Here is an 8,900-nt window from a genome sequence, read left to right as displayed (position 1 = left end):
CTAACAAACTAAAAGTAGGACAAGCATTATCAAAATGTATACCACATTAATTTCAAGTTGGCAACAAAGTTTAGCTTATGTCTAGAAAGAATAGCCTCAAAGACCATATATTAAAAAAATTGCTTTTGATATGAACTCTACACCATTCTTAAGAAAATAGGTGAAAATGCATTTGATCTTGATTTGCTCCCTTTTATTATATTTGAATAAATTTTAACACATTTTTTGGTATTCATACATTCTTCAAATGTTAAACATTTCAGAAATTATTTTTTCTTTTTATTTCTAGAAAGTGGAAGAGGCTATGGTCATAGATCCATAAAGGGGTAATCTTTTCATTTAACAATGCAATTTGTATACTTATTGAAAATTTTATCAACTAGATCTTGCTCTTTCTTTTGTGTGTGATATTACCCATGATAAAAAAGATGTTAACCATAATGATAATGGAAACCTTATAAGCTTTATAATTTTTGTTGATCCATTAACTAAAATAGATATTTAAAATCCATCTTGTTCACTTAATACCCCTTCCTTGACAAAGTAATGTCTTATTACAATTGTTTCTTTATTGTGAACTATTTTCCCATTCAAACTTTTAAATAAACTCTGTGCACCCCAATCTTTCAATACATAGAATACTATCATTTAAATGAAAATATAAACACTTCATAAAATAATTCAAATAATAACTACTATAACAATTACTCGTTATCTTAACTGTTTGCCATCACAGACTAACTCTCCCCAACCAAAATAACTCTACAACTGTAAAATATCTATGGAATCTTATTGTCTATGTGATAATACCATTGTTTATTTATTTATAAGTTCTTTCAAGAAACACCTTGTCCCTAACGTTTAGCTTTTACTAATAATAATTGTATTCAAAAGTGGCAGAAACAGAAGAGAACAGAACAGTACATGCAGAGATAAGACGTTACATTCATTCCAGATTCTCAAAACACATGATGGGCACTGAAATACTTGTAAATTTGACTGTTTCTCTTTAGACTCTAATATTGCCTTTGGTTTCAAGTAATCCCCATCTGAGTTGTGCTCTAATTTGTTTGATGCATATTATCATTTACCAAGAATATTTTTGAGCACCTAAACTCTAATCACATAGAGTCAAGTATTACATACCAGAAAAGAGAATGAAGAACAATTGAAGCCCAAACTTTAAATACCAATCTTTGGATTACAAATTTGTTTTATAACTAATAGATAAGTAGAAAAGAGACAAGGAACTGGTTTTAAATGAGTTAAAGGTATTGAAGGGGTTATGTTTATTGGGTTTTTTTCATTATAAGTTAAATAAGTTTGAATGGACTTTTAAAATTCAGTTAATTTCAAATTGTTAATTTACAATGAACAAACAATAAAATTAAAAGATTTTGAAATGTTTGGAATTTTTTTAAGGTAAAATTATAACATTAAAAAAGTGGATGCACAAATAAGTTGTAGTCAAACTGGTATTAAAAATTAATCAGACCAATCTACACGAATTGACCTCACTTGGCATTGAAAGAAATTATAATTTAGACATCATTTATCAATGTTTTAAATTTGTAATTTTTTTATTAAATTTGATTTTTAAGTGATTATACAGAATTGCTGAATTATCAGTGAAAACATCTTGTCTTGCCTTGCCCAGTCTCCTTCTCCCCAATGAAAAAGTAGTCAGTCCATGAGCTACCCTTCTTTAAAACCATTATTAAGTCAATAAAAGAGTAGAGTAACCATTAATAGAAGTTCTTTTTACAGATTATAGGTATGTTAATAATTTTTTGATTTATTAATAAAGTTAAATAGTTCTTAATAAATTGCACCTTGAACGGAAGTACTGGAGAATGTGGACAAGCGTTGGCTGCCGGTTGGGCTAGGGTTTTTCCCCTAGCCTGTTCTTGGTGTTTGATCTTTACTATTTTTTTTGTTCTATTTGGATTGCTAGCTATTGGACATAATTTGCGTCGGTGTTTTTGGAAATCTTCTGCAGTCAATTTTGGATTGGAGTTTTATTGTTTGCATGGCAGGGCCTGGGATTTCTTCTCCGTTGGTGAGAATAGATGGTTCTTCTCCAACTATGCATGCAATGCAATCTGAATCATTTTATTCAGGGGAGAGCTCCAAGCTGAAAAAAGTTAATGGTTGTTTTCTGTGTAGCCATGATCGCCCTGTTCTGTTTATTCCTCCAACGGCTGTAATGGAGGACATTGATTATTGGACCAAGCATGCTTTGATATGCAAATTTCTTGGAATTCGAATTTCCCTATCCGCTCTTGAGGCATGGATCCGCCGCTCATGGCAGGTGGAAGGCGATATGGAGATTATGTTGGCAGGGAATAGTTATTTTTTTGTTGTATTCTCTTGCATGTCTAATCGTGACCATGTTTTTGAAGGAGGCCCTTATTTCTACAACCATGTGGGGTTATTTGTCAAACCTTGGCATTCAAGTTTTAATTCTACTGAGGATCTCCCTTCAACAGTGCCAGTTTGGGTTCGCTTGCCTTGTCTTCCCTTGGAATTTTGGCATGAAGACATCCTTCAACAAATTGCTGCTTTGTTGGGGAAGCTGGCTGCGATCGCACATCAATCCTTTGATAAAAAGGTTATTTCTTATGCTAGAATTTGTGTTGAAATTAATTTGAATAACCCATTACCAGATTCTTTGGAAATTTGTCTGGGGGATTCTTCTTGGGTGCAGCAGTTAGATTATGAATCCCTCCCTTTCCGTTGCCGTATTTTCCATGAGTATGGTCATTTACAGCGTCAGTGCCCCCGTAACTCGAGTTTCAAAGGAGTGGATGGTTCTACAGCTGGCAATGTTGGTGGTTTGGCAGATACTATAGGGAAAGGACAATCTCAAATGGCTAATCCTACCAAGGGGATGAATCCGCAAGATGCTACAGGTAAGGGTAAGGCTCAAATGCAGGATAAGGATGGATTTACCCCTGTTCGCCCTCGAGCTAAGGGACGTGGTCAAAAGAGGCCTTTGAAAGAAAGATTATCTGATTCAGGTTTTAATCGCTTTGAGGTGCTAGATAGTATGGTTCTAGGGGAGGGTATTCCTCCTCCTATCTCTTCTGATCCAGTTTGCCTAGATGAGAGATCTATTCCTAATGTTGCTTGTGGGGCATCCCAAGTTGTAGTGTATCATAACTGTGAGGTCCCTATAGCTCCTGTGACAGAGGCTCTGGTGACTCCTGCAGTGTTGGAGGATAATGATGTTGTTTTGGCTGACTTGGTTAAGGATGTGCTACCATCAAGTAAGGGCAAGGGATCTCCTCTTCCCTTGGGGTTGTTGCCTCGACCCTTAAGCGGGCCTCTTCTACTCCCCCTCTAAGGAGTGGGCACAAAACAGACCAAGAGAAGATTAAACTCACAAGAGATATATTGATTGAGTCTGGTTCAGTGAAACCTTTGGATTCTCATTTTTCCAATTCTACCCAATGATGATTATTCTCTCTTGGAATGTAAGGGGGTTGAATAGCATCCCTAGACAAAAGGCTATTCATAACTTGGTGGTTGATCATAGTCCTGATGTTTTTTGTATCCAAGAGACTAAGCTCTCTGTGGAGTCTATGGTCCAACATGCCTCTAGTATTTGGTCTCATGGCCAATGCCAGTGTGTTGGGGCAACAGGCAGTGCTAGGGGTTTAGCTATATTTTGGGATCCTCAAAAAATTTCTCCTCTTGGCTGGATGTCTTCTCGCTCAGCTCTCTCTATGGTAGCTTCTGCTCTAGACTCAGGAGAGGTAATCATGGTTACTAATGTGTATGCACATGTTGATCTTGTGGGAAAGGAGGAACTTTGGGAACATATTCAATATGTTAGAAATTGTCATCTTTATCATCCTTGGGTGTTAGTAGGGGACTTCAATTCAGTTTTAAGTTTGGAGGAGAAGCATGGTGGTTTGGCTAGATTGGGGCCTTCTTCTACTCTTCTTCGGCAACACATATCTCTTTTGCATCTCTCTGATGTTAAGCCTTCTAATGGTCTCTATACCTGGAATAATCGCAGGACTGGTGTTGTTGCTATCTCAGAACATCTGGATAGATTTCTTGTTTCTTGCTTCTGGGTTAGTGGCACCCTTACTATCTCCTTAGAAATCCTTGATTGGAGGGGTTCAGATCATTGGCCAATCAAATTTTCCATTATAGGGGCTTATGTTCAGAAGCATCCTCCTTTTAAGTTCCATTTGATGTGGCTTCATGACTCCTCTCTTCATGATTTTGTTTTTTGTTGGTGGAAAGATGGTGCTCCTGCATATGGTACTGTAATGTTCTCATTTTCTAAAAGGCTTCAATATGTTAAAAGGCAGCTCAAGATATGGAATAGGGAATGCTTTGGGAACCTTCACTTTATGAAGAGGCTTGCTCAAGAAGATCTTGATGTCATCACAAGGGAGATTAGAGATCGAGGTTTCTCAGAGGATCTTGGCAAGGCTGAATCCCTTTCTTCTAGAGCTCTAGAAGAATGGGAACTTCGAGAGGAAATTTTTTGGAAGAAAAAGGCTAGAGTTGATTGGCTCCAGGAAGGTGATCGAAACACTGCCTTTTTCCATAAAATAATGCAATCTCACCGGAATCAGAGCACTATCTCTTCTTTGGTTAATTCTCAAGGTATCCAACTGAATTATTTGCCAGCTTTGTTCTAGGAGGCTATTTGGTACTTCTCTACCCTCTTCTCTGGGGACTCTCCTCCTGCTGATAATGAAGAAAATATTATTTTGTTCTATATTCCTTCCCTTATCACTCAGGAAATGAATGATTATCTCATGCATCCTATCTCTTTGGAAGAGCTGGAGGAGGTGGTCTTTGGCATGCCTAAGGGGAAGGCTCCTGGTCCTGATGGCTTTCTAGTTGAATTTTTTCAGGAATTTTGGGACATCATTAATCATGATTTGTTGGAGGTGGTTAAAGAATCCTATGCTAGCAAGCAGATGCTTCGAGCTTTGAACTCTACATTCTTGACTCTTATTCCTAAGAGAGAGGGTGCTAATCAATTGGAGTTTTTTAGACCAATTGCCTTATGTAATGTGGTTTACAAAGTTATTACTAAGTTGATTGCTGAGAGACTCAAAAGGTGGCTTCCCATTATTATCTCAGAAGAACAAGGTGGTTTTGTTGCTGGCAGACAAATTTTGGATGGGGTGGTTATTGCTATTGAGGCTATTCACTCTATGGCTACTTCAAGGGAGAGAGACATGTTTGTTAAGATGGATATGGATAAGGCCTATGATAGATTTAAATGGAGCTTCCTAAGGAGTATTCTTCTTTCTTTTGGATTTAGCTCTGACTGGGTGAGTTGGATTATGAGTTGTGTTACTTCTGCCTCTTTTTCTGTTCTTATTAATGGTCAACCTTCTCAACTATTTGGTGCTTCTAGAGGCCTCCGCCAGGGTGACCCTCTCTCCCCATATCTATTCATCATCATGGCTGAAGGCTTGGGCAGATTCATTAAGCATCAGGTATCCCAGAATTCTATTCAAGGCTGGCGGTGGGGTAATGGCTTACCTTCTCTTTCTCTTTCCCATCTTCAATTTGTTGATGATTCTGCTCTTGCCGGTCTTGCTAGGATCAAGGAAGCTAAAGCCTTTCGACATGCTTTGGACGTTTATTTGGCAGCTTCAGGCCAGAAAGTTAATGAGCACAAATCTTCCATTTACTTTTTTAACACTCCTAATTCTATTCAGCACAGGATTGTTGGTATCCTACGATTTCAGATAGGATCACTTCCTTTGACTTATCTTGGCATTCCTATTGCTGTTTCCAGGCAGCCACGTACTTTTGGCAAAATTTGATTACCAAGCTTCAAGATAAGGTAAATCATTGGACTCATAGATGGCTTTCTACTGCTGCCCGGGTTACTCTTCTTCAAGCTATTATCCAAGCTCTTCCTACTTATAGAAGCATGGTTCACGTTGCACCTATTTACTTTCTCAAGGAGTTTGATGCTCTTTATCGACAATTCCTTTGGAGTGGTAATTTGCGTAGTACTAAATGGAGTTTGGTTAATTGGGCAACTGTTTGTAGGCCTAAAAAGGAGGGTGATCTTGGTCTTCGATCTATTCTATTGAGTAGTCAAGCTTTGGCTGCTACACTTTATTGGCAATGGTGCTCTGGACAACATCAACTTTGGGCTCGTATTATCACTCATAAATATTTTCATGGTGTTGATCCTTGCCCTGTTTCTGCACTTCCTCTTGAAGGTCGTGGCTCAATGGTTTGGCATACTTTGAAGACAGGTGCGATGTTGGTGAAGAGAGGTCTGTTCTGGATATGTAAAGGAGGTTCTCAGGCTTTGTTTTGGTCTGATGCTTGGGATGGATTCCCTTCCATTTTATCCATATACCCTCATCTTCAGCCTCTTTGTGACTCTTTTCTTGCCGCTGGATGGGATAAAGTGGCTCATTACAAGACTCCTTATCAATTGGGACCTATTGTTGGTTACAGATGGAAGCATTCTTCTGATTGGCCTCCTGGAGGTACAGACATGGATCGTCAGGAGCTTTCTCAAATTCTAGCCTCTAGAGAGTATTCTTCTTTGCTTGGTCCAGATGTTTTGGCTTGGGGTGGTACCTTGTCTGGTAAATATCATGTCTCTAGTGCGTATCAGGAGATAACTAGACAATTATTTGGGGATGCTGAGGTCCCTTGGTAGAAGCAAGTTTGGAATAAAGTTTCTTGGTCCAAGTGCAATTTTTTCATGTGGCTAGTGGCTCACAACCGTTGTCTTACCTGGGATAATCTTTGTAAACGTGGATTTCAGGGCCCCTCTTATTGTGTTTTGTGTGGTAATGGAGAGGAGTCTATCTCCCGTCTGTTCTTCCATTGCTCCTATTCTACTCAGATATGGCACCATTGGTGGAGTGCTTGGGGTTGCTCTTGTCGGCATGCTTCCTCTTTGCCTGAGTTCTGGGCCCGCTTGGGTAGTGCTACCTCCAAGTCTTCTTCTCTCCATGCTGCTTGGATTGCTGGCCCATCTTTCATGCTTTGGCATATCTGGTTGGAGAGGAATCATCGCATATTCCAAGATGTTCGGCTTGGTGTTTTGCATCTTTGGTGGAAAATATCACATTCTCTTCAAGAAACTATTCTTGTGAAGTGTGAGCTTGATGGGGGTATGGATCTGGTTGATCTTGCTATCTGTAATCGCCTCAATTTTCATCTTCAGGATGGGGCTGCAGCTCATAGGTTTCCTTCTATGTCCAGGAAGCTTCACCATTAGAGGAAGGGTCAGGTTAACCAGGATGGGCACTGGACTCCTCCTCCCTGTGGAGTTCTGAAAACTAACACTGATGGTTCTTCCCGTGGGAATCCTGGTCTGGCTGGTATTGGCGGAGTGGCTCGTTGTAGTTCTGGGGATATTAAATTTTTCTTCTCAGTTCATAAGGGTGATTATACTAACAATCTCATGGAAGCTCAGGCTATTTTATATGTCGTGGAACAGTGTTGCTTGCAGGGATGGAGTAAGATTATCTGTGAGTCTGATTCCCAGGTGGTGGTGAACATGCTTTCTTTGCAAGAGCTTGATGATGTTAGTTGGCAGCTGGCCACTATTGTTAAGCATATTCTTTTCTTCTCTTCCTCTTTTTAGTTCATTAGGTTCACGTATATTCCTCGTGAATGGAATAGAACTGCTGATTGTTTAGCCAAATGGGCTTCTAGTCATGATCTGAGTTGGAATATTTGGGATAGGAGGCAACTGTCCTTTGAGATGGTGCAAGAATTTGATGATCTTGTTGCTCAGGATCAAGCTCCTTGTTGAGCTCTCCTTGTTATATTCCTTTCTGTCTTAATAAATTTTTACCCCTCTTTTTGCAAAAAAAAATAAAAATTGCACCTTAAAAAATAATAATATTTAAAATAATAAAATAAAATATTTTTAAAATAATTAAATTGATATCCCTACATTTTAAAAAAATGTCTACACTATTCATAATTTATTTACCTACTTATTAAATAGCATCATTCTTTGAAAGAAGATATAAGAAGCACTAGAAATATTGAAGACATATGATTAGATCTATTATTTAAAATTGTTGAAAATGGAGGGGAAAAAATAATTTTATATTTAAAAAATTATGACTTCACAAGCAATGTTTTTAATATATAGTTTCAATGTTTTATTAGGATATGCATAATTATGATAAAAATATATAATAATTTACTAAATTCATTTATGACATGGGTGTAATTTAATATTTTTTTTAATGTTAAGTGAGTGAAGAAGGTTGTAACCAATCCTCTCTAGATTTTATATTGTATAATATATCATAATCGCCTAGTCTAAGATTTAAATGAATAAACTCTCTTTCTTATTTTTAAATTTAATAATAATATAAAAAAATATTATTCAATTTAGAAATTGTGATATTGAAATCTATGTAAAAGAAAAATCATGTCAAATTTTATGTTAATAAAATATGTCAATGATCATGTGGAAAAAAAATTAAAACTTAATAACTAGTCAAAAATAAAGGAACATGGAGGAAGCCTCTGAGAAAATGGGTCTTATAAAACCAAATGAAAAAAAGAACCAATTATTATTCAAATAATTCATTTTCATTTGTCAATTGATTTTAAACTAATTCACTTATTGTAGCATAGCAGTTTACATCACTGATTGATGTTTGTATATACATGTAATATGTTTAATTATTCACATTTTATATATACAATGTATGAATGAAGTCTTTACCTTATGATTCTAGGTGACATATACATGTAAGTTAATGATCGTATGCATGTTCTATAAATGAGTTAATTGTTATGTGTATGTGATTTGTACACATAAGTTGGTCCTTCCATTCTTTTTGTGGTTTAGCCCTTCTACTTTGACAAATAAGTTATGACACCCCTAGTTCCATATACACATAGTATGGCCACCTTGA

Source organism: Cupressus sempervirens, chromosome 6 (assembly GCF_028749045.1).
Source record: "Cupressus sempervirens isolate cs-2001-9-10 chromosome 6, ASM2874904v1, whole genome shotgun sequence".
NCBI classification, from domain to species: domain Eukaryota; kingdom Viridiplantae; phylum Streptophyta; class Pinopsida; order Cupressales; family Cupressaceae; genus Cupressus; species Cupressus sempervirens.
This window is presented reverse-complemented; position numbering follows the sequence as displayed.